The sequence below is a fragment of the Pinus tabuliformis genome, chromosome 9, assembly GCF_031772625.1.
Source record: "Pinus tabuliformis cultivar Carrire ecotype Pingquan chromosome 9, CPIR1, whole genome shotgun sequence".
NCBI classification, from domain to species: Eukaryota; Viridiplantae; Streptophyta; class Pinopsida; order Pinales; family Pinaceae; genus Pinus; species Pinus tabuliformis.
In genome coordinates, this window is record NC_142307.1 from 6,079,432 (window position 1) to 6,105,628 (window position 26,197).

Sequence of the window (26,197 nt, forward strand, 5' to 3'; positions counted from 1 at the left end):
GCATTGTTGCCAATTCTGCACTGCGCTCCCCAACATCTGACTATTGATAGTTTCCAACTGTCACTCGGCCTCTCGCTGCATTTACTGCCACTGATCCATCCTGTGACTGCATACTGTGGACCCCCGTAGTAAGGTATTGATCCATGACGCAGAGCTCCTCCAGGGTCCTGCCCATCTGTATCACTCTAGGGCTACAAAACCAAGTCACTCAACTTCACTCCTGGAGGTATGTCAGTAAACATGGCAAAGTCTTCCTCTAGCCTAAAGGAAAGCATATCGATCTTTGTTGATGCTACCTGTTGGTCCTACTTCTCCTCCTTGTCCTTCTTCCTGAGAGGACACTAGGTACTGTAGTGACCAAGTTCACCACATCTGAAGCACTTGACCTTCGATAGGTCCTTCTTCTTCCTCTTCTCCCCCTACCCCTCACTGCGACCCTTTGATGTGAGGGCCACATTCTCCTCCTCCTCCACCTACTTCGATCTGTTGTCGCTGCCACTAATGGAGCTCTTCAATAAAGCTCGTCTCAACTCCTCCTGCTACAAATTGGCCACATCCTGTCACACCTTGGCAAGGTATCTCTACCCAAAATACTTTGGACAAATAACTGCCACTCCTCGAAGACAATGTTTAGTACCAATTGCACTAGCTTTATGGGTTGAGGCGCTATTCCCGGGCCTCCTGAATCCTGGTCAGGAAGGAGTCTATGCCTTCCTCCTGCATCCAGATGAGCCTCAACTTCTCCTCTAAGTACATCTTCCGCTACTCGGAAGTTCCCTGGTATAGCGTGGAAAGTGCATCCACATCTCTTTGGTCGTTCCCTTGACAGCTATGTATGATACAACATGATCCCTGACTCCATCTAGGATCAACCTCTTTGCCCGCACCATCTCCTTTTTGTACTCCTTCAACTGATCTACATCCTGGGGTACTGCTACCACTGCATCAATATATGTTTTCAGGTCAAACTCATCTAGAAGGAAGGACATCCTTACCTTCCAGATGACATAGTTGGAAGCCCCATCCAACCTGTCCTGATCACGAAGCCCAACAGTGGCCATCCCAACAAAATGTCGAAAACCTCCTCTTTCCTACTGCTCAGTTGTCGCTCAGCTATTCGCACTCCCTTCTAGAGTGAGAAGATTTGCTCACAACAACTACAGATTTGCAAGGAAAAATCGAACTTCCTGAGACTAGAAGATCCCTAAGGTATTTTTTTCCTCCGTATGTGCTCTTCTTCCTTCCACCCGACGTTGGCTTTACTCTAGCAAACTGATGCAAAAGCCATTGCGTCCAGCCAGAGATTTGCTCAACGAAAAATCTGGGTTCCTCCCTTTGCCTCTAGAATCACTCAATCTAGTAGGATCAAATTTTTTCTACCCTCACTCAGAAAAATCGAACCTCCTCAAGCAACTCGGCCTCCTAGCAGAATGACTGTGCTGCCCTTGGGAATTTCGGCTTGCTACCCACAATGAGCAGCGAAATTCCTTCTCTCCTCGCCATTGAGCTCTCCAGCTGATCAACCACGCTTTGATACCATGTGAAAAATCCGAAAATCGAAATCCTATTGTAACAACTTGAAATTTTTCTCCTAATTGTTATTTTAATTAACAATTTATTTATTGTATCCTATAACAAATACTGAATAACTCACACTGCAACCTACACAATAAAATTGCGTAAGAATAACCGCTAGAAGAAATGCCAGCGCATACATAAAATAACACCGATATTTTTGGACAAATGTCCCTGGAAAAACCCAACTTGGGAAAATCGGTGCAACAGCTGAGGGTTTTACTAGTATGCAGCAATGAAATAATTTGAGTACAACTGGATGTCGAAACTGGCAATCCTACAGAGAAACACTGGCAAGAAAAATCTAGTGAGGAAATTTCCTCACTCCATGGGCAACTTCGAGCTCTGACCTCAGCTCAAATTGAGCTGTCCAAATAGGCTCTACGTAGCTACTTCGTCACACTAGCACAGTCACTTATGCACTCAGTTCAAACCAGCTTCTCCTCAAGTCGTCTAGTATGCTGTTGTCTGGGAAAATGTCTCTCCTGGCCTCTGGAACCTCTACCCAGCTTTGTTAAAATTGGCAACCAGGGCAAAACTTCATGTGGGTCATCTTATTCATGGCTGATAATATTTTTATTAGATTCCTCTCGTCGAGAGGTGTAGGATTGATATAAAGATCATCCGATTCCGATAAGTATTCATGGAGATATGAATTTATTTTGATTATGGAATTATTATCAAGCCGACCTACAACTCATGTAGGCTCAGAAGCCCAACAGTCGCATCTATTCACCAACCAACATTGTGTATAAATATAAGAGGAATTTTCCTCATTTGGACTCACTCATCTCATCACATCTCTCTCTCTCTACTGCGCAGATATGAGTCTCTTCTCTACTGCGCTGAAATGGGTCTCTCTCTCTCACACATGTGAAGCCGGACGCTGTTGAACTTGAAGTTGCAACTACAGAAGTAAAGATTGACTTGCGTGGCCTAGAAGATCTCCTCTTTGGAACTGCGTTGTAGGTTCATCTAAACCTCCTTTGAAAGGCGCAACTTTTGGTGGTGGAATGAAGTCAATCCGACGAACGGTTTGCAAGATATCGACTGCCCTAGTTTGAAGCCGGAAACTGCTAAAACTGAAGCTGCAACTGCAGAAGTAAAGATTGACTTGCGTGGCCTAGAAGATCTCCTCATCTGAACTGCGTTGTAGGTTCATCTGAACCTCCTCTGGAAGCCGAAACTTTTGGTGGTGGAATGAAGTCAATCCGACTGTCGGTTTGTGAGATATGGTCTGCCCTAGTTTGATAATGAAGCCACTAATGCTGATGCTACTGATCTAGGGTTTGCTACTGCTGATATGAATCAGATTTATTGTACTATTTCTCTCTGCTGAATTATTGAAGATAAAAGAAGATTTGATCAAAGGGTTTCCCCACACATTGTGGGGTTTGTCCCTGGCTAGCCGCCACATCTTGTGTCTCTTGTCTTGGCTTGTTTTCTGTCGATGGTTTAATGTTCTATCTGCACTTCACTTTATGTACATGTGATTGCTAATCAGTGGAATATAATAAGAAAAAGAAGTAAACTGTTATAAGCATAGAACATTCCATAACTTAACAAGCTTCTAGCACTAAAATTTGTCTTTCCCCAATAGAATCAAAACTACATCTAGAGGTTACTGCGCTGCTCTGTGGCTCCTCTGCCTCTCTGCAAATGCACTCACTGGATCTAGAAATCTTCCTCTGACTTCACTATCTCTGCTCCTCTCTCACTACTTCGATCTCACTGGCTCTCTCTACGACAACCGAATGTTGCTACTCTAGAAATCGAACTCCTCAAGTGTATTCTTCAAGTGCCCATCGACTTCTTCTTATAATCCTCTGTTGGGACTCCAACAAACAAGATTAAGTCTTTATCGATGGCTAGGATTAACTTGAAGTCGATCCATGTGATTTTCTAGAACATTCACACCTTGACTTAATTAATTTTGATTAATTAACCATATTCCCTAGTTTAGACTTGGGATATATTTGAAAAATGCCTAATAGTCTAATTAAGTCATTTTTAGGTGGAATTTCCATAAATGACTTATGGGTTTTGGAAATCTCCTGTATTCTAACCTCTCCACAATATTTTGTGGCTAGAACACATTCGATGCTACAAAAACTAACACTAAAGGTCAACAAAACAGTGAATTCCAACAAATTCCATAACAGAGGCAGAATATGTGGTATCTACAAAAACAACCAAGGAGATTGTGTGGCTCAACAAAATTTTTGAAGACTTGCAGGAGAAACAAGTGAACTCTACTCTTTTTCTGATTGACAATACTTCTTTCATTATTTATTTTAACTAACTATTATCATGAAGTAATTTTTTACATATTATTTTAATTATTTATTAATATTTTTAACTAACTATTATCATAATATTATTTTTATTTATTTTATTTTAAGGGATTGGTCCCCCTAGGGTAACTTTTTCCTTAAATTATTAAAAAAGGGGTTTTGATCCCGGTACCTAGTCCATAGTAGTTGTTGGTCTTTTTAGCCGTTGGAGGCTCTGCTCTATCTATTTAACTTGCTAAGCTGGATCTGTTTCTTCAACTTGTCCTGACGATGAACCACACTGGTTAGTTCGAAACACGTTGACAAATGATGTTTCATGTGATCTTCGCCGAAAAATCTTTTGTAAACTTGATATGGATCACAGAAGCCTGAACTCTACTTTAGTGTTGTTACTCTGTCGCGATTCCGATTAAGTGTTCAAGCAGTGATGTTACTCCTCGGGTGTTGTTACTCCCCCAATGTTGTTATTCCTCAGGTGTTGTTACTCCCCCGATGTTGTTATTCCTCGTGTTGTTACTCCCTCCAATGTTGTTAATCCTCCATTATTGTTACTCCATCAAGATAAGTCGTCAGGTACATCCCAATCGACTTTGTGGATTTGATTGATAATTCATTTGACATGACTCGATATGACCGCGGAAAGTCATCCCCTTAGTTTGGGGGGGAGGTATTATAATGAATACAAAGATGCCATAATTAAAATGAAGTAATGACTTGTCGTATCATTATTGAACCCTATGCCAAGTGCATATACTCCACAATCCCCACCATACCTCGCATGGTTATCCATATGCATTGGGACTTGAATAAGTACAATTGTGTTAATGGACGGTCCTTGTCAATGCTTTGAAACGATTACCATAATTATCACTCATTATTACCATAATCTGCCATGGATTTTTCCATATTTTACCATTATCTTTCCAACTTTCACTATCACCACACCCTGTCACTACAATTTTACCTATCAAGACTCCTCAACGGTCTTGTTGTTACTCCAATTGCTGCTACAGAGAAATTGTAGAATAGGCAAGCAAGCCGTTAGGCACGAACCAGCGAATACAATGCAGGTCTGAAGCAATTTAGATGCATGGCAGGTCTTTCTAGATGCAAGATGGAGGGTGTATTTTGAGAGGCTGCAGGGATTTGACGAAATAATCACAGTGGAATTTGCATTGAATTTGGATGGAAATCATTCCAGAGTGTGTGGGTTGGATATTCTCGTCACAGAGGAAGTAATTTTGACCATCAGTAGATTGTCGCAAGGAGGGCAGAAATGGTTTTCAAGGAAATCTCCTTTGCTAGAGTTCCCGGAATTTTTTTTACAGGCTAGTGAAACAGCAGTCCAAAAGGGTAGGGGGTATGATCGAAAGTCTTTGCCGCACCCATGGGCCGAGATTGCATATTTTGTCATGAGGTACATTACTTGTGAAGGTCGGTTTTCTACTTTGTTTAAGTATCATTTTAAGCTTCTTGCATGCCTTTGATTTCGGCATGCACGGATTCATTCCCTAGACATGCCATATTTTCTATGGAACAATCTTTAGCTAATGGTGCAGTCTGCTCGTCGGTCTCGACAAGCATTAGCGATCCTTACAAATCATGGGTTGGTCAAACTATTAGTGGTGCATTCTTTGTCCTGAACTTCTGTGGCTTGGCCACAATTCACCAAGCTAGCAGAGGAAGAACTTGCAGTTATGATGCCCTCAAGGGAGGATGAGGAAGAATTTGATGGCAGAAGAAGAAGAAGTCACAGACGACGTTGCTCTACAAGAACTAGCGTCGCCTGCTGGCTCAATGGGAGTAGAAGCAATGGAAACAGGAGAGGCCACAGCCAACGCTGCTCCACAAGAACCAGCGTCGCCTGCTGGCTCAACGGGAGTGGAAGCAATGGAGACAAAAGAAGCCACAGTCGACGCTGCTCCACAAGAACCAGCGTCGCCTATTGGCCCAATGGGAGCAAAAGGAATGGAGATAGAAGAAAATGCAGTCGACGTTGTTCTGCAGGAACCAGCGGCGACTACCACTTTGAGGAGAGAATCGCCACCCTTGGATGAAATTGCAAGTGGTGCTGACACACCAAGACCAGCATCACCTGTTCAAGAAATCGAGGAACCTTTGGACGAGGCTGCAAATAGTGCTAAGACACAAGGACTAGCATCACCTGCTCAAGCGATTAAGGAACCCTTGAAGAAGTAGGGGCAGCAGCCGACATTGCTCCACAAGAACCAGTGTCAACTGTTGAGCAGAAGGATAAACTAGAAGAAGCACAGGCAGAAAAAGAAAAAGGGAGCATAGACCAACCAATGAGCACAAGGGAAGGAGGACTTGAGGCAGTAAGCACTGAGAGAATGGACACTGAAGAAAGCATTTTTCATTCTCCGCTTCTTGCATCCTTACCAAGAGGGGCAAGGAAGTTTCGTTCCCCTAGGCGCTTGGTGAAGGAAGAAGCCTCTCCCCCGATCTTAAAATTTGTTGAGGCGGTTAAAGGCACCATCGTCGAAACTGTTACACAAGAACCAGTGTCGACTAGTGAACAAATTGCACAAATTGAGGGATTGGTGATCGGCACTGTCACACAAGAACCAGTGTCGACCAAAGAACAAACTGAAGAGACTATGGCCGACACTATCCCCACAGGGCCATTAGAGGAGGACGTTGTTGTTGACGCTACACCACAGGGACCTAAAGTGACTACAGAGCCACCAAAGGAAGGTTTGAAGGATTTGAGGCCCGCAGTAGAAAACGGTCGAGAAGCGGAGCAGTTACAAGAAAAGGGTATCGCAGACACTACCCCGCAAGGGCCTGCAATGACTCCAGAACCACCAAGGGAAGAAATAGAGATTCTGAGACCCGAAGGAGAAGACGTTGGGACTATTCCCTGAGTTGAAGAACAAACAAAGGGGGTCAGGGTAAAGCAAGTGCCGGAAGTTGAATTTGTCGATGCCAAAAGAAGGCCTCCTCTTAAAGAGAGGTGCCAGACGCAATTCAAGGAAAACATGCAGCTAAAAATGGAATTTGTCAAGTTAAGGAAGCAGGTGAAACACTTACGAAGGAAAGTGAGGAGGCATAAGAAGAATGTTGTGAAACTTGGGGCTGAAACCATCTTAGCAGCAGTGCAAACCGAGGATAGACCACAACCTCCACGGCTACACAGACCGATTCGTTTTTGCATGTGATCAACGCACGGGGGTTTTTCATGACTGCAAAAATTCCGAAGTGGCAAGCTACTGCAGCTCGTGTTCAACAGGGGACCATCCTTTAAAAGCTCATCGGGAATGAGTGAAGGGACTTCGTGAGCAAGCCGCGAAAATAGTTACCGATTACATGGGGCAATTGGAAAAAGAGAAATGGAAGCAGGAGAAGTAGCAGAAGAAAATCAAGGAATTGGAAGGGCAGGTGCAGCTACTGAACGCTGATAAGGAAGAAATATTTGCTCTAGCACAACAGGTAATGGCTTGCCAGCCCCCTACCCACAGCTATGCTATGTTCCTCCATGAACAATATCTATTCTTTTGTTTAGGAAGTGTCGCCAGGAACTCATCCATGTGATAGAAAATTCAATGTAGTTTTTGCGCATCTTGAGATGCCACAATATTCTGGACCAGCACTTGATGTGCAAACTCTATATGCATGATTTCTTTATGGGCAATGATGAATCAATTAATCCAGTACCATACATGGGAGACATTCAATTGAGAGCCTTTACCTCATTCATAGTTAATCAGGTTAAATGGGAAAAGGCCTTTGACATGTTCGAAGAGAATCAAAAAAACATGCCACTTGTCCTTCGGATGGAGAATTGTCAGTCTGTGAACGTTTATAATAGACACCAAACCCTCTTAGGGATCAAGGGACGGAAAGAACAGATGTTGGAAACCCAAAAATGGTGCGTTGACATATGCAAAAAACAAATTTTTACTTGTCAAGAGTAGGCCCAGGGCAACGGCCAGAAACGGTGGACGTTATCATCATCAGTCGTCAGGATACGTGAATCTTTTGGGGCCCCCAATTTTGCTCGGGCTTTAAACAGGGTACCTTGGTATATTGCATGCATGCAGCTTCGTGGGGTTCGATGGATGGGTTTGAGGTTCTGATTCCCCATTATTTCGCTGCCAGCCGATCAGTATACTCCAGCTTACGAGGTAGGCGAGGATTGGTGGAAGTCCTCCAGACAGATGGATATAAGCCTCTAGAGACAAAAATGGCTGCAAAATATGATCTCGCACAGCTTCATGCTGCTCACCGCAACTCCAACCCCGGTCTGCGCAAGCGACAGGTTGCATGAAGACATGCAGAAAGACTAGTTGGGGGGAGATGTTGGTGGTTGAATTTGCATGTTTTTACCCACCTTTTTACCTTGTTTCTTATATCCATTTTACACCATTGTTGGTCAATTTACATTCTAAACCGCACAGGTATACCTCTTGTCATGTCGTTATGAATCATTAATCAATGAAGCATAGTCATAGGGGATTGTTGCCTAAGTGGCTTGCTAATTCAATTATTCTTGCAAATTTGGAGGAAGTATGATCAAGGCCGTGGTTCTACAATGGTGACCATCCAGCTGGCAGCGCTATCTTGAGACATTAGTTGCAATGGTGGATCAATCTTTTAATCAACGCACTATTATCTTTATATTATGTTTTGCTTAAGAAACCACTATGTAATTGTAGGCAAACAGCTACCATAATTCTAGGAGTTGTTAGTGTTAACAAATTGTATAAGTAGAGTTACGGGGCTATGAAAGACGATAGTTAAGATCGCAATGAATTACGTTAACTTTGAGTCTGTAACAGCATACATGTAATATACTTTTAATTAAAGAAATTCTGATCTTCTAAGCATTTCGTGACTTCTTGATCTCACCACAGCCCTGATCAAGGAGTTGGGCCCACTCTCCTGACTAGGTGTTGTTGGATAGATGTGTGCATAGGTTTATTTCAGTTAATTTATTTATCGCTATGAATGATTATTAGTGTGTTGTTGTGAGTATGCTTTGTTGTTACTCTTGTTGTTGTTACAATCATTACTGTTGTTACTCTTATTTGTTATTACAATTATCGCTTGTTGTTACACATTGTTAAGTTTATAGTTGAATGTTCAGTACTGGGTAGGGAAACTGTGGCCTGCATATACTTTGCATGATAGCCTTGAAATAACTCGTAGAGCCTTGAGTTGAACATTAATGTGGAATTGGGTGAGTTGCATGATTCATATCTGAACACCAACACCACTGTCAATGTTGCATCCGTACTACAACTCCCTCTCAATTTTGCATTTGTGTTGCTGCTGGCACTACCACTGCCAATACAGCATTTGCACTGCAACCTTCTCCAACTATTGCTACTACTGTTAATTTTTGGTAGGCATCAGATGTGCTCTAGCCTTGAAATTTGGAGGAGAGGATAAGGCACATGAGATCCCCGAGACCCAGAAATTGTTTTGAGAAATTCCACCAGGATGAGGAGTTACTAAAATAATTAATATTTTTAATGGGTTCCTAAGTCTAAACTTAGGAAAATGAAAATATTAATGGGTTTTAATAAAGATAAGGGTGAGAAGCTTCTAAGAGACGAGAATCAAGTCTGTTTCAATCTTAGCCATTGACTAGGTACTTAATCTCGATCGTTCATTCGTCAACAGGAAAAGTATAAGCGAAGACTTGAGGATCATTTGGAGACACACCGGCAGATACTCGGTGTCTCTAAGAAAATCAATTCTCAAGTAAAGGAGATCAATTTCAAAGGGAGAGTTGCAGGGTGGAGGAAGAGGAGGGCATCAGCAACAGGCAGTGACTAAGGAGGAGGTGACACAGGGACAGTGGGAGACAGCGCAGAGAGAGACGCAGTCCAGAGGAGAGACGCAACCCTCACACAGGCTAACGCAGAGGGACGCAGAGCCACTCAAGGACACACTGAGCCACACAGAGTGACATAGAGGTGACGCAGGAGTGGGAGCAAGGTCTCCAAAGTGTCAGAAAATCTCAAAGGGAAAGTCTCAAGTGTTTTCTTTCAGTTTCTCTGTAAAATCATTCCTTGTAAAAGCAATTTCTACTGAAGATTAATAAAGCCCTCATCTGTTGCACCGGTTTTCCCACATTGGGTTTTTCTGGGGACAATTGTCCAAAAACAACTGTGTTAATGTGATTGGTTCTTGTGCATGTATTTTCTCTGGGTAATTGTGTGATAATTGCAGTAGAATTTATTTTAATATTTCCTGAAGGGATTTCGTAAATAACTTATTGTGAATAATAAGTAGGTGAAATAAATCAATTGTTGTAGTACAAATTCAGTTTAGAAATTTTCACATGGTATCAGAGGAGAGATCAGGTAACAGGAGAGGGAAATCAACTATGGGTCAAAAGCATGATGCAGAGGCATCTACTCAAGGGGACTCGAGCAAATTTCCAAAAGCGTGTACAAGGAACATGAATTGCAATTATTCTATGTTAGCTTCCAGATTGGAAGAAGAAGTCACTTGCTTAGCAAGCACTGCCTCATTTGAGGTTTGGTATATAGATAGTGGAGCTTCCTGGCATATGACAGGAATCTGAGAATGTTTTTTAGATTATCAGGAATAAAGAATGAATTTTCAGATCACCATGGGAAATAAGGCAAAGTGTACTCCAGTAGGAAGAGGTATTGTGGTCTTTCAAACCAAAGCAGGAGAGCGGCTTCTAGCAACCAATGTGCTACATGTGCCAGGATTGAGAATGAACTTACTCTTTGTATCTCAACTTCAAAACAAGGGCTATGACGTTTTCTTCATTAAGGAGAAAGTATATGTCAAACACCCAAGTTGGAAAAAGAAGGCCCAGATTGGAATCAAAAGTAACAGGTTGTACAGGTTGCAGCTAGAATCACCAATGGCACTGATAGGCAATAATGGAGACAAAGATTTGAATGAACTATGGCACAGGAGGATGGGACACTTACACTATGGGGCTCTCAGAATTTTCAGGAAAACAATATCAGGAATCCTAGAACTAAGTACCAAACGAGATGATGTATACAGAGATGCACTCTGGGCAAGTATGCCAAAGTAGTGTTTTCCAAAAGTAACGATAGGGCTAAAGCGTGTGCTAGGATTGATACACTCAGATATCTGCAGACCAATGTCCACAAAAGGTCTTAGTGGTGCCGAATACTTCGTCACCTTCATCGATGACCATTCCAGAAAGACATGGATCTACTTTTTGAAAACCAAGGATGAGGCTTTTGGTCAATTCAAAGAGTTCAAGGCTCTAATGGAGAATCTGACAAGAAAGATGTTAAATTGGCAACTAGGGCCAAACTCCATGTGGGTTGGCTTATTTCTGGTAGCTGATATTTTTATTGGATCCCTCTAGTCGATAGGTGTAGGATTGATCCAAAGATCATCCAATTCCGATAAGTATTTATGGAGATATGAATTTATTTTGTTTATGTAATTATTATCAAGCCGACCAGCACATATGTAGGCTCTAGAAGCCCAACCGACGTGTCTATGACTCTATTCAACCTCTACATTTTAGTATAAATAGATGAGGATTTTGTCATTTAAACATATATTCTTGAGTGATCTCCTCCTCTCCACGTCTTGGGTTTTTGGAGAAGGAGTGATACACCAAGAGTGATATGTTGGCCTTATGAAAATGCCCTAGCCGCAGTACAACGCAGTCATGGTAAAACGCTGGTCCATACGCTGTTTATGAAAACATCTATTCATAATATACGTTGTTCACATTGGATACGTCATGGATGCTATACGCTGGTTTCATGTAGTCATGGGATCACGTTGATTATACGCAGCCCTAGCAATAAACACAAGAAATTTGTATTCTTCTCTGAAATGTCGTGGGTGCAGAGGATCCGAAAAATGATGGACAGAACGTGCAATCCCTTCTGTGATCATGGAGCAGATCCGCATTAGGGCAAGGAGAGTGTAACTGCACCTCGGATGGGTTTAAGGTGTAGTAAGACTAGCCCTCGAATGGAAGCAAAAAGATTGGTTTTCGGATGGAAGGAGGATGACCTCGCACTATAGGAAGACTGGCTCTCGGATGACCTCGCATTACAGTAAGGCAACAGATCAGGTCTGACCTCGCACTATAGGAAGACTGGCTCTCGGATGACCTCGCATTACAGTAAGGCAGTATTACAGTAAGGCAACAGATCAGGTCTACAGATGGAATAACATCACTGTAATCTTCACATGTCTCAACATTACAGTGTGGAACACTCAGCTTTCCAACAACCCTAGATCATGTACATCAATGCATTCGTTACAGCAATTACTCCATACGCTGTCAATAGATAAGTCTTGGCATTTATTTATAGAGATACTATATCAGTCATATGGTCTCAGTCATATGCTGTCATAAATTCATAACACGTAGGGTCCATACGCAGTCATGAAGATACCCTTACACATAGTTCATATATACGATGTTCAATGTTGCTCATGTTATTACACGTTGTTCATATGTCATGCACAGAGATATCCATATGCAGTCATAACAACAATCAAGGTATGGGGCCGTTGTAAATTCCTATAGCCGCAGTCATGCACTCACAATGACAAGGATCATGAGCAATGATGGTTACAGTATCAACATAATGAGAATGATAAGAATGATATGTCTCCGATCATGATGGGCATGGGCAGCAAGATGATGCTAAGAGTAGATGAGAGCAGCTTAGTCATAGGGTTGCATGATGATAGAGGATGCAACATAAAAGGCAGCAAGATAATTAATAAGATCATGGACATGGGAAACATGATGATAATCATGATTAGTGCAGCATGGTGTAGTATGCAGTGGTGCAGCAAGAGAACCAGATGCAGCACGATGATAGGTGAAGGAGTCACCTTGGAGGATCAGTTGAAGCAGAATGTCTTCAACTGATCTCATCGTTATAGGAGATGATCTATGCTCAGATCTAGACAAGTCAAAGTGTTGACTTCTGTTGTAAATGTACTCTCTCTCTCTTTCTCTACTGAACTTTGAAGATAAAAGAAGATTTAATCAAATGGTTTCCCCACACATTGTGGGGTTTGTCCCTGGCTCGCGCCATATCTTGTGTCCTCTTGCCTTGGCTTGTCTTCTGCGATTTATAGTTATGTTCTATCTGCAGTTTATCTTAATGCTGATGTGATTGCTAACTATGAAAATTTAAATAAATTGCTCTACATAGAACATACCTAATCTTAACAAAAGAAGATAAAAATGTTGCGCTCAGACAATGGTGGAGAGTATGTTCACAAGGACTTCAGCAATTTTTGCGCTAAGGAAGACATCAGAAGAGAGTGGAAATCTCCGTACAATCCGGAGCAGAATGGAGTAGCAGAAAGGAAAAACAGGACTATTGTGGAAGCAACCAGGGCAATGATGTATGATCAGGATATGCCTAAATTATTGTGAGCAAAAGCATGCAGCACGACAGTTTATGTCTAGAACAGGACTTCACATAGGGCATTTGGCAAAATCACTCCAGAGAAGGTCTTCACGGGGAAGACACCTGAAGTCAGTCATTTCAGGATATTTGGGAGTTTAGCATATTGTTGTATACCAAAAGAAAAGAGAAAGAAATTGGATCAAACTGCTGAGAAATAATACCTTGTGGGATATAGCGAGAACGCTAAGGCATATAGAGTCTATCTTCCAAGGAGTAGGAAGGTAGTAGTTCGACAGGATGTAAAGTTCACGAAGGACAGAGCTTTCAGGAAATCCCGAGAAATGCCTTCCAAGGAGCAGTTGAAAGACGAGCCGTTGGTCAAACCACTTCGACCAATGGAAACTAGTACCAGAAATTCCCCTGAAGACAAAGCTTCAGAATAGGAAGAATCTCAGGAAGAGGAAGAGTTGATAGATGTGCCTACTACCAGTGGAAGAACGAGTCGGGAACTCCTATAGATTTTACGAGATGTAGAGGACTTCATTGGTGCACTAAGGAATAATAAAAGGGAGCGAAGACAGCGAGACGGATACCAAGCCTTAGTAGCTCAGGTTGGGGAATCTTCTAGTTTTTAGGAGGTTGTTCAGCATCAAGTATGGGTAGATGCCATGGTGGAGGAATACAGCTCTATAATGGTCAATGATGTCTGGGAAGTGGTACCTAGGCCTCAGAACAAATCAGTGGTAGGTTCGAGATGTATCTACAAGGTCACATATGTTGCAGAAGACAGTGTGGAGAAATACAAAGCCAAGTTTGTGGCTAAGGGATATGCTCAGAAGGAAGGGATAGACTACGAAGAAACCTTCGCCCAGTAGCCAGGTATACTTCTATTAGAACCGTGATATCTCTTGCAGCACAGATGGGGTGGGAGATTCATCAGATGGATGTCAAGATGGCATTCTTGAACGGGGTAATAGAAGAGAAAGTATACATTGAACAGCTAGAAGGTTTTGAGACACATGAAAAGAAATCTCATGTGTGCAAATTAAAGAAAGCCTTGTATGGGCTTAAACAGGCACCTAGAGCATGGTACGATCGAATTGATGGCTACTTACAGAAGATGGGGTTCGTCAAGAGTGACACAGACCCTAATCTCTATTATTTGGTCGCAGAGAATGAGCCTCTAATCCTTGTGTTATATGTGGATGATCTCTTCCTGACAGGATCATCTAGGCTCATCAAAAACTGCAAGAAGAACCTAGCCACAGAATTCGACATGAAGGATTTGGGACAGATGCATTATTTCCTGGGGTTGGAAGTTTGGCAGCAGAAGGGTGAGATCTTCCTTGGACAAGGGAGATATGCTACAGAAATCTTGAAGAGATTCAAGATGCAGGACTATAGACCTATGGCTACTCCAATGATCACCAACTGGAAGAAGATTGATGCATTAGAAGATAAAGACGTTGATCCCACCTTGTACAAGCAGCTTATAGGGTCCTTGATGTATTTGGTCAATACCAGGACAGACATTTGTTGCACTGTCAACACCCTCAGTCAATTCATGGTGCAACCTAAGAGGGCGCACTAGGCAGCAGCCAAACATGTTCTCAGGTATATATAAGGAACAATCGAGCATGGACTATTGTACATCAGAGGCAATGACATCAGGCTGAGTGGATTCAATGAAGTTCAGTAGATCAGAAAAGTACAATTGGGTATTGTTTCAACATTGGATCAGGAATGACCTCCTAGTGTAGTAGGAAACAGAAATCCGTGGCTCTGAGCTCAGTTGAAGCATAATATATGGCATCTAGCACAACTTCATGCGAAGCCATATGGCTTAGGAAATTGTTTGTGAATCTATTCAGGAGAAGGATGGAAGTGACCAGGATCATGTGTGATAATCACAGTTGCATTAAGTTATCTAAGCATCCAGTATTTCATGATCGGTCGAAGCACATTGATATCAAGTGTCACTTTGTTAGAGACTGTGTCCAACGAGGAGCAGTACAGTTGAGGTACACTCCTACAGGAGAACAAGTGGCATACATCCTCACCAAGGCTCTAGGAAGAACAAAGTTTGTTTATTTCAAGGAGAAGATGGGGATGGTAAAGAATCCACTTCAGTAGCAGAAATGCATAAGTGTTAGGAGTAGCAATGCAACAGTTAGTAGTGGCGGTGCTATGGGCAGCATGTTGAGAGGAAGTTGCATTACAGGTGCAGCAGTGGCAGTGGCAGTGTCATGGACAGCAGTATAGGAAGCAGCAGCGCAAGGGATGTGAGGCAGCAGGCCAAGCATCAGCATAGGTACCGATACGGAAGATCAGTGTGATGTTTCAATAACGAAGCATTGCTAGAGCACATTCCTCGCTAAGAGGGAATATTAATTTTTGGTAGCATTGGATGTGCATGATCCAAAATGGATTTTGGATAGACTTCTAAGTTTAAGTGTTCCTCACAGAGGAAAATGAAAGTCCAAGGATGTTCCCGGAAATAGTCCCATTGCGTAGATCTTTTCATTATGAATCTACTGCAACTTGAATGGGCTAAAATAGAATTCGGATGCAGAAGTTTTCCTTGTCCTTTGAAAATGAGGCAAAATCTTCTAAAGATGGGCTTAAGGCCTTAATAAAGGGAGCATCCCTGTATATATATATATATATATATATATATATAGATATATATATATCGTAACAAAGCCTTTTATCACATCCGGAGGAAATAATGTGGTTCATCGCATATATATATATATATATATATATATATATGGGGTTTCGTTATCGCATTGGAAAAACCCAAGTTTTATGTTAAACAACTGTGGTCTTTTAAAACGGCGATAGCAATCAGCACAAGTTAATGAGGAACATTGATCTGACGCGTGGATCAACGGTCTAAATCAACCACCATATCGCATCAAACAGCAGTTAAACCGTTTGCATGTTGGGTACCCGCCGACCGTAGGATCTTGAGACTGCATCATCCGACGGATATCGGGCGCAAAGATAATTGGGCGTTAATGCAGGGATCGGACCCGAACTTTTATGGATTGGGAGTTTATAAACTCCATCAGGTCTGTAAGGATCGTTAAGAGTCGAGCAAGTTGTTAGCCTGAAATCAACGTGGGCCGTCGGATCTATTGCACGTAGATCAACGGCGAAGGACTGTCCATCAACTTTGTTTGAGTGAGGAAGATCTCAGCCGTCGATCTGGTGGCGGAAGACCAACGGCCAAGATCTAATCACATCACAACACGGCCAAAGGGAGGACTTATTGGGGACTTGAGAACTTGCGACATGCGATAAGCCGATGCGCAAATAGCCAATAAGGCCAATCGGAGATCAGGGATCGGGGAGGACATGCGACATACGATAAAGCCGGACCCGAAAGGGTTTATGGATGCGAATATATATATCTTGAGTTTCGATATGAAGCCATTTGTCGGGTTTTCTATGTATTTGGGGTTTTTCCGTTATAAACCCAAATACAAAGGAACCCGCGGCGTGCGACTTGCGATAGCGATATAAAAGCGAACCCGATGGAATTGTAGGGCGGATTCAATAATATTTGAAGTCCAATAGAAAGCATTTTGGCGGATTTTTCAGCATTTCTTTGTATTTCTCTGCGTAAATAGAAAAACAACTTTTTGGGGATTTCAAACACGCCAATGGTCCTTTCCATTTAAAAACAGGTGGCCACCATACTTGAAAGCGTTCCACAATGATTGTTTAACGCTCAGAGGGGATTTTAACGAACAGAGGTCGGGAGCCAGAGAGCCCGAAAGGGGAAACGAACATACAAGCGCCAATAAGCTTAAAAGCCACTCAATGTTAGAGACAGGGGGACAGTTGCTGAGACAAAGAAAAAGTTGAAGGCATAGCAGCTAAGGGAGTCTTGGAGTCGCGTGGAGGTCAAGAGGAAAAACTAGAGAGCTGAAAGTTGTCGAGTCAATCGGTTGGAGGTCAAGCGGATTGTTGAAAGCTCACAAAGCCAGAGCCGAGAGCCAGAGCCAGAGCCGAGAGCCAGAGCCAGAGCCAGAGCGCCAAAGAGCTTCAGAGCCAGGGAAAGATGGAATTTTAAGCCCATTGTTTCTGTGTAATACAATGGAGTTAAGCGTGGAGCTTGTACAAGATTTCAGCCATAATCCCAGAGAGCCTAGTTGAGTTGACTAGATCTCAAAGAGACGTAGCCCAAGAGTTTTGGGTGAACTCCATATTATATTGTTGTCTTATGTGTTTGTTATTTGTTGCATTGTTCCCCTATTATATGCTTTATATCAGTTTAAGCAAATCATCTTACAGCACATAAACAATTTTAAAACAAAACCTAAGCATACACCTATTTTCAAGCACTTTTAATTCCGCAATTGGTTAATCACTAGATCTTGGGAATATATAAGCTTTGGAAGTGGGAGAGGTTCTTGTAAGCTTGACAAGAAACCTTTAGTGCCCAATTTTCAGATCAGGTGCTATCAGAGCCTAAGATTGGTTAACCCCGCCTTCAAGAAGGTGATATCAAAGCTGGTTATACCAAAGCAAGGGGTATCAGCTCATAATGCTTGGTTGACAGAGCAAAGATTGCTTATCTGAAAGGTGTTTGGGCAGTCAAGGATTGATTGTCTGATTAATTGTATGCTTGTGTGCAGACCGACTATTGTTTGAGTTTGCAGAGGTGAAGGGAAAGCTATTGACAGCTCAGTCCAAGAAGGACAAGAAGGAAGAAGGGCTGAAGGCATTCTTCTATCCCAAAGGACCTCAAGGCAATCCTTAAAGCACAAGAGGTTTGTTGCAAAAGGTTGCTTCGATAAGCTCTTTGTTAATCTTGTTTGAAGTTCTTTTGTCCATTGGTATAATGACAACTTCTACAAGTGAGTCAAATTCCTCCTTCATCACAAGAGTCTTTGATGGAGACATGAGGCAAGAATTGTTCATCATGATGGACAAGGTGAGAGAAATGTATGAGGATGGAAGGAAGAGCAGCATACTTAGAGAGCAATTGAATTCCGTGGAGGAAGAGAAACAGTTGCTTTCTGACAAATTACAGGAAATGGAGAGGCAACTTCGTATTGCAAACATGAACCTGAAAGGATGCATGAGTTGGAGACACAGCTCTTTGTTTCCAAAGAAGCCTTCATCAAGTATCAGCTTGAAGAAGAGGTAAACCATTCTAGTTTGTCTTCAAATTCTTCCAAGAATGCTTATATTGGTTCTTTTGAAAAATATACTAGAGGCATAGGTTCCAAACTAATGTCCAAGATGGGCTATGAAGGAAAAGGCTTAGGTAAGCATGCACAAGGTATTGTTGAGCCAATAATGGTCGAGGAAAGGCCTAAGTATTTGGGTCTTGGCTATGGACAAGCTTATGGGGAAAGTTCCAAAGCTGCCATGAAGGCCATTGAAACAGCGCCAAGAAGGAGTTGCATTGCAGGTCTTCTACCTCAAGAGTGTGAAGATTTTATTTAGGAGGAATGCAATAAGTTGAAACATCATTTGCAAGATGCAGGTGTTCAGAAGCACACACTTGAACCAGAGAGTTGTGGAAACCCTAACAGCCTTGAAGAGATTGATGGTGTTCCAAACGAAGCCACTTCTTCATTTGATTCACCTCCTCAAGAAGGCAATAAAGGTAAAAGAGAAAGGTATAAATCTGGTTCTAATCATCTTCCTTTTGATTATGTTAAGCATGATAAATTTCCACATAGATATGGGAGAAAAATTGCATGTTCCTTTTGTGGTTTGGATAACCATACTGTTTCAAGATGTTGGAAGAGAATGACCACATACAGGAAACTTTTTAAGGAAAGGAAGCAAGAAGCCAAAGGTCCATTGGACAAGGCAAATCATGCTGTCAAGAGGATGCACATGCAATGCACTTACTGCCATAAGCAAGGGCATCTTGCTGAAAGGTATTGGACTCTGAATCCAACAATGCTTCCACGAAACTTGAAGAACGTGGAAAGAGAAAATGGCAAGCATGGAAAGGAAGCTTCCATGGTTGATGTGTTTCAGGATGATTCACATGTTGATGTTGATGTGCAGACAAAGGAAAGACCTTTGAAATGGATTGGTAAGAGATGGTTAGAGTTCTTATCCAATTAAGATTGCATGTCTATTGATACAAGGCATCTGTTTGCATTTCTTTGTTGATGGAATGCAAGTTGCAGGGTTTTACCAAGATGGTGAATGGAAAAAAAGTTGAGTAGGAGACTCACTTTATTGCCGCAACATTATATTACAGTTCAGCTTCGAAAGTATAGTGTGCTTAAGCGAAAGTTGAAGGATGAAATGCATGCATAAACTTGATATGCATGAACACAGGGATGTTGATGATTTCTTTGTATTTGAACATGTATGTGTAATTAACTTGAAGGGTTGATTGCTTTGTTGTAACATGCATGTAATGTTGACTTGGGAAAAGTTATCTTGGTCTCCAAGATGGAGATAATGATAAAGTGTTTCATCTTTTGAAAAAGAGTCCTAATGGTCTTTTTCTACATGCCTGACTTGAAGGGTCATTTGTTTTAAAGGCATGTTTTGTGGGCTTGTTATCTAGTCCATCATTTGCATGCAGATGTAAGACATGGAGGTATTTACAAGATTGGAAATCTGTTCTTTTGTTGAAGCAGGAGTTTAGTCCATCCAGTTCTTGTCTGTGTTTCTATTGTTGTTAATAGTTGTTGTTGACAGCTTTTCAAACAGGTACAAATGAAAATTTTTGTGGAGCAAATGTACTTCACATTTGTTTGAGCCACCTTGGATCAATGATCAAGGCAGAAAAGTTCAAACTACCTTCTGTGACCATCTCAGCAGGAGTTCTGCAGGAAGGCAAGGAGGAAGGCAGTTCTTCCCAGGAGGACCAGCACATCCAAGAAGGAAAGTGGTCAAGGGCTTTGGCTTAGAGGAACTATGCAAGGCAAGTGTGTGGAGGCTGAAAGAAGAGGGTGTTGTTACTCTCATTTACTGTTCAGATTAGTATATCAGTCTTTTGGAGACCAAAAGTTCTTTAGTGGGAAGGCGTGATCCAAAATGGATTTTGGATAAACTTCTAAGTCTAAGTGTTCCTCATAGAGGAAAATGAAAGTCCAAGGATGCTCCTGGAAATAGTCTCATTGCATAGATCTTTTCATTCTGAATCAACTGCAACTTGAATTGGCTAAAATGGACTTCGGATGCAGAATTTATTGGAAAAAGAAGTTTGCCTTTCTCCTTTGAAAAGGAGGCAAAATCTTCTAAAAATGGGCTTAAGGCCTTAACAAAGGGAGCATCCCTGTATATATATATATATATATATATATATATATATATATATATATATATATATATCGTAACAATGCTTTTTATCACATCTCGAGGAAATAATGTGGTTCATTGCATATGCATATATATATATGGGGTTTCGTTATCGCATCCAAAAAACCCAAGTTTTATGTTAAACAACTGCAGCCTTTTAAAACAGCGACAGCGATCAGCGCGAGTTAATGAGGGTCATTAATCTGATGCACAAATCAATGGTCCAGATCAACCACGAAATCGCATCAAACAGCAGTTAAACCGTTTGCATGTTGGGTACCTGCCGACCGTAGGATATGGAGGCTGCATCATCCGATGGACATCGGGCGCAAAGATAATCGGGCATTAACGCAAGGAGCAGACCCGAACTTTTATGTATTGGGAGATTATAAACTCCATCGGGTCCGTAAGGATCATTAAGAGTTGGGCAAGTTGTCCGCCCGAAATCAACGCGGACCGTCGGAACTACTGCGCATAGATCAATGGCGGAGGATTGTCCATCAACTTTTTTTGAGCGGGGAAGATCTCAGCCGTCGATCTAGTGCCAGAAGACCAACGGCCGAGATCTAATCGCATCGCAACACGGCCAAAGGGAGGACTTACCGGCAACTTGAGACCTTGTGACATGCGATATGCTGATGCGCCGATAGCCGATAAGGTCGATCGGAGATCGGGGATCGGGGAGGACATGCGACATACGATAAAGCCGGACCGGAAAGGGTTTATGGATGTGAATATATATATCTTGAATTTCGATATGAAGCCATTTGTCAGGTTTTCTGTGTATTTGAGGTTTTTCCGTTATAAATCCAAATACAAAGGAACTGCGGCATGCGACTTGCGATAGCGATATAAAAGCGGACCCGATGGAATTGTAGGGCGGATTCAATAATATTTGAAGTCCGATAGAAAGCATTTTGTCGGATTTTTCAGCGTTTCTGTGTATTTCTCTGCGTAAACAGAGAAACGACTTTTTGGGGATTTCAAACACGCTAATGGTCCTTTCCGTTTAAAAACAGGTGGCCACCATACCTGAAGGCGTTCCACAATGATTGTTTAACGCTCAGAGGGGATTTGAACGGACAGAGGCCGAGAGCCAGAGAGCTCGAAAGGGGAAACGAACAGACAAGCGCCGATAAGCTTAAAAGCCACTCAATGTTAGAGACAGGGGGACAGTTGCTGAGACAGAGAAAACGCTAAAGGCAGAGCAGCTAAGGGAGTCTTGGAGTCACAAGGAGGTCAAGTGGAAAAACCATAGAGCTGAAAGTTGTCGAGTCAGTCGCTTGGAGGTCAAGCGGACTGCTGAAAGCTCACAAAACCAGAGCTGAGAGCCAAAGCCAGAGCCAGAGCCAGAAAGCCAAAGAGCTTCAAAGCCAGGGATAAGATGGCATTCGAAGCCCATTGTTTCTGTTTAATACAATGGAGTTAAGTGTGGAGCTTGTAAAAGATTTCAGCCATAATCCCATAGAGCCTAGTTGAGTTGACTAGAGCTCAAGGAGATGTAGCCCAAGAGTTTTGGGTGAACTCCATATTATATTGTTGTCTTATGTGTTTGTTATTTGTTGCATTGTTCCACTATTATATGCTTTATATCAGTTTAAGCAAATCATCTTACAGCACATAAACAGTTTTAAAACAAAACCTAAGCATACACCTATTTTCAAGCACTTTTAATTCCGCAATTGGTTAATCACTAGATCTTGGGAATATATAAGCTTTGGAAGTGGGAGAGGTTCTTGTAAGCTTGACAAGAAGCCTTTAGTGCCCCATTTTCAGATCAGTTCTCTAGCTTGAAATTTGGAGGAGAGGCTAAGGCACATGAGATCTCCAATACCCAGAAATCGTTTTGAGAAATTCCACCCAGATGAGGAGTTATTAAAATAATTAATATTTTTAATGGATTCCTAAGTCTAAACTTAGGAAAATAAAAATATTAATGGGTTTTAATAAAGATAAGGGTGAGAAGCTTCTAAGAGACAAGGATCAAGTATGTTTTAATCTTAGTCGTTGATTAGGGACTTAATCTCAGTCGTTGATTCGTCAACAGGAAAAGTATAAGAGAAGACTTGAGGATCATTTGGAGACACACTGGCAGATACTCAGTATCTCTAGGAAAATCTATTCTCAAGTAAAGGAGATCGATTTCAGAGGGAGAGTTGCAGGGTGGAAGAAGAGGAGGGCATCAGCAGCAGGCAGTGATTGAGGAAGAGGTGACGTAGGGACAGTGGGAGACAGCACAGAGAGAAATGTAGTCCAGAGGAGAGACACAGCCCTCACGCAGTCTGACGCAAAGGCACGCAAAGCCACTCAGGGCCATGCTAAGCCACGCAGAGTGACGCAGAGGTGACGCAATAGTGGGAGCAGGGTCTCCAAAGTGTCAGAAAGTCTCAAAGAGAAAGTCTCAGGTGTTTTCTTTCAATTTCTCTATAAAATAATTCCTTGTAAAAGCAATTTTTGCTGAAGATTAATAAAGCCCTCATCTGTTGCACCGGTTTTCCCACATTGGGTTTTTCTGGGGACAATTGTCCAAAAACAACTGTGTTGATGTGAATGGTTCTTGTGCATGTATTTTTCTCTGGGTAATTGTGTGATAACTGCAGTAGAATTTATTTTAATATTTGTTGAAGGGATTCATAAATAACTTATTGTGAATAATAAGTAGGTGAAATAAATCAGTTGCTGTTGTAGAATTTCAGTTTAGAAATTTTCACAACTACTACATCAACAACAAAAAAGCATCCCAAATTACTGAATTGGTGTTCAGTATGATGCATCTCATTGCTAGAGTTCTGAATGTTGCTAGTCTCTATGCTGACCCTCTGAAGCCTCCACGCTGCTGCTGACCTCTACTCTGTGCCAACTGCACTGCTGCCAACTCTGCTCTACGCTGCTCAGTCTCTAGCCCTCCTAGCCACTGCAACTATCACTCCGACACTCCTCTGCACCAACTGACACAGGTCCATCCTGCTACTTCTGATTTGGGCTCCCATGGCAAGGAATTGATCCGAGATGTGGACTCCTCAAGGATCCTGCCCAACTGCAGTTCTTTTGAACTACAGTTCTAAATCATCCAACCTCCATCCTTGAGGAATCTCGGCGATCATGGCAAACTCCTCCTCCTCGATCTTCACGGCTGCAACCTTCGGATCATGCTTCTCATCCTTGTCCTTCTTTCTGAGAGGACACTGTGTTGCGTAGTGACCGAATTCAACACACCTGAAGCATTTAATCTTCGAGACGTCCTTCTTCTTTCTCTGATGCTCCTGCTACCCCTTGGATGCGAGGGTTGCATTTTCTTCCTCCTCCTTGGGCTTCAACCCACTACTACTGCGCCTGTCAAGTTTACGCTCGACCAAGTCTCTCCTCAGCTATTCCTGCTTAAGAGCTGCACACATTCCATCCCAGTGTGGCAAAGTCTCCCTGCCCAGGATGCGCTGGACAAAAACTTGCCACTCCTCAGAAACTGAATTCAAGGTCAGTCTTACCATCTCGGAAGCTTGAGGTGTTGACCCCACAACTGCCAACTCGTCCCAGGTCTCCTGAAGCTTGGTCAGGAACGGATCAATGTGTTCCCCTTGCTACATCTGCATAGATCTCATATTCTGCTCCAAGTACATCTTTTGTTGCTCGAAAGATCCATGATATGGCGTCAACAAAGCATACCACATCTCCTTGGCAGTGTCTCTACCAGCAATGTGACAGACTACATAATCCTTCACTCCATCAAGGATCATTCTCTTACTCTTCACCATTTCTCCCTTGTACTTCTTGAGTGGATCTAGATCCGCGGGCTCAACTACCACAATGTCGATGTATATCTTGAGAAAATGCTCATCCATAAGGCATGACATCCTCGCCTTCCAGATCACATAGTTGGATGCACCATCCAAACGATCTTGATCTCTCAAACCCACTGGCTACCATATTTGCCAAACGGAAGTGTCAAATGACCTCCTCCCCTGTTGTTGCTCAACAAATGAGAATTTGAATTCCCTGGTTAGGAACTCTCTGAGGAAGAAATTCCCTCAAGTGTCTCCTTCCCTCTGACGTCTTTCTACCCAGCAACTGCCTGCAGAAAACTGCGTCACACCAGAAACCCCTCTTCGTTGAAGCTTTTGTTGCACTGCTCCCTCTGCCACTAACAAATCTCAATCTGGAAATCCTACCTCTCTGTCAACTCACTCATAGAGAGATTTACCACGAAAATCTTGCCCTCCTGGCCTGAACTGCGCACTCCCTCTGGGGATTCGATTTGCTTCTTATGCAGCACTTCGACTTCCCTTCTTCCTTCAACATTGGGCACTTCCGGCGCTACTCTCTTGTTTCACCTGCAGCTCTGATACCATGTGAAAATTTAGATGCCCAAATTTCTACTGCAGCAACTAATTACGTTTCTTCTATTTTTTAATTATTGAACAAAATTATTTACTGTTTCCTACAGTAAACACTGAAACTAATACACTGCAGCCTTCACCATTTAAAATAAAATGCGGAAACAAGAAACTGAACAAGAAAGAAATACACAACACATCTACTCAATTATTTTTGGACAAATGAACCCGAAAAAACCTAGTGTGGGAAAACTGGTGCAGCAGCTAAGGGTTTTATAATTATGTAGTAATAATTCTGAGTACAATTCGTTGGATGCCCAACTGGCTACCCTATACAGAGAGAAACTAGACAAAACTAGTGAGATGCTCTCACCCTGTCACTAGAAGAATCTGATTTTGTTCTCGCTGGAATAGAGGCTTTGCGTCCTCTCTGCGTCATCTTCTACGCAGAACTGCGTCAACCCCACGCAGTCTTTGTGTCACCTCTGCTAGGGATTGCGTTGCTCCTCCTTCGGACCCTCTGCTAGCCAGAAACTTTGATTTCCAGCCTCCAGGTCTCACACACCGACTTCTAAAATCGATTTCCTTAGCAGGAATTTGATCTCCCTCTAGGCTCTGCGTTGCCATAGTGTCAGAACTGTGTGGGCCAACGTGAACCTCTCTCTATACGTCGTTCTGTCCTCTCTGCCTTGTACTCTTCGGCCCAGGAAAATTCCTCACCGGCTACTATCCTTGCCCCTTACTGCAAAAGATCACTTCAAAATTCTCTCTGGTAGCTGCTTTGCTTCAGAAAATCAATCTTTTGATCTTCACTCAGTGTATTCTCTAACTGACCCTCAAGCCTCTTCTTATATCTTTCTGTTGGATGACCAATGGCCCAGATTAACTTCTAATCAATGGCTTAGATTATTTTGGCTTGATCATCGTCTTCTTCTAAAAGTTTCACCCACAGTTAGATTAATACCCTTTAATTATTTTAATTTCCTAAATTTAGACTTAAGGTCCCATTAAAAATAATTAATTATTTTAATAAAACTGTCTCTGGGTGGAATTTCCCAAAACGATTTCTGAGTATTAGAGAATGCATGTGTCTAAGCCTCTCTGCAAATTTTGAAACTTAGAGCATATTGAAGAATCTAGGGAAACTTAAGTTAATAAGATTCTTCTCACCATGATAACTATTTGAGACGTATTTTTAACTTTTCTTAATAGCATAATCTTCATCCGTGATTATTAGAGTGTGTCTTCTCAATTCATCAAATAGTTACCAAAACAACAGAGACAAGAACACAAGATGTTGGCTTTCTACCAGGGCCAGAACCTCTCA

At 42.2% G+C, this 26,197-nt stretch overlaps 1 protein-coding gene across 2 annotated transcripts in view; it reads right to left on the reverse strand.

Moving 5' to 3' along the window:
• Positions 1-26,197, reverse strand: part of LOC149146833 (thiosulfate sulfurtransferase 16, chloroplastic-like) — a 171,226-nt gene that overhangs the window by 33,373 nt on the left and 111,656 nt on the right. The gene's annotated exons all lie outside the window — the stretch shown is intronic.